The following is an 877-nucleotide window of genomic DNA, read 5'->3' on the forward strand; positions in this document are numbered from 1 at the left end:
TTTTAACTTAACTGTGTAGGTTTCTTTCCATTGATTAATTATCTAATTTATTTAAACACTTAGAGACAGTATTACCTGTTAAACAGATCAACTTTACACCTTCACTGAACTTTTAACTCATAAATCAAGTCTCTCAGGAGCCTTTGAAACTCTGCCTGCTCTAGTGACTGTTGGTTGTTCAGGAGGATTCCCTGTGGCTCTAAGGTTTCTCTCGGATCTGTGCAGAGATACTTGGCCACCGTATTGATTCCTGAGCTCTGGCGCGGCATTTGGAGATGCCTTGATGACCTTCATGGAGTTTATTCATTATGTCCCCTCTGAGTACCTGAGGTATAACGAGTCTCTCCCCTTTCATGAGAAGGTCTCCTGCAAGATGCAGCTCCATTCTAACCTGCCAGTAGGGTGCCACATCTGGTCTCAATCCACATTTCTCTGGCCACTCTGTTAGACAGTAGTGTGCCACTGTTTTGCATGTTTCATCTGTTTGTTGTATTTGTTTGATTTCCTCCAACCGCTTATCTGTAGCAGGGAGTGAAGACACAACCGCATCCACTAACACCTGGACCTCTTTCTCCAGTTGTAGGTCGTCGGAGGACGGCTTGTCTCTCAGTGGAGCTCTTGACAATGTGTCTGCAGTGATAAGGCTTTTACCTGGGACATGGACAATGTCATAGTCGTATCTCAAAAGTCTTAGACGGAACCTCAGAACCCTGGGTGGCAGATCATCCAAACCTCTGGTGCTCAACAGTGGAACGAGGGGTTTGGTCTGTTACTAGTGTGAAGTGTAGACCCTGTACATAAGAGTTTAGTCTTTCACACGCCCATGTCACTGCTAGAGCCTCTTTCTCGATCTGCGCATAGCGTTTCTCTGTGTCCG

At 45.6% G+C, this 877-nt stretch overlaps 2 protein-coding genes across 2 annotated transcripts in view; both read right to left on the minus strand.

Moving 5' to 3' along the window:
* The window catches only part of far1 (fatty acyl CoA reductase 1), a 59,246-nt gene that overhangs the window by 56,560 nt on the left and 1,809 nt on the right, over positions 1-877 (minus strand). The window lies entirely within an intron of this gene.
* Positions 1-877, minus strand: part of dkk3b (dickkopf WNT signaling pathway inhibitor 3b) — a 20,350-nt gene that overhangs the window by 5,482 nt on the left and 13,991 nt on the right. The gene's annotated exons all lie outside the window — the stretch shown is intronic.

This window comes from Etheostoma spectabile, chromosome 8 (assembly GCF_008692095.1).
Source record: "Etheostoma spectabile isolate EspeVRDwgs_2016 chromosome 8, UIUC_Espe_1.0, whole genome shotgun sequence".
Lineage (NCBI taxonomy): Eukaryota > Metazoa > Chordata > Actinopteri > Perciformes > Percidae > Etheostoma > Etheostoma spectabile.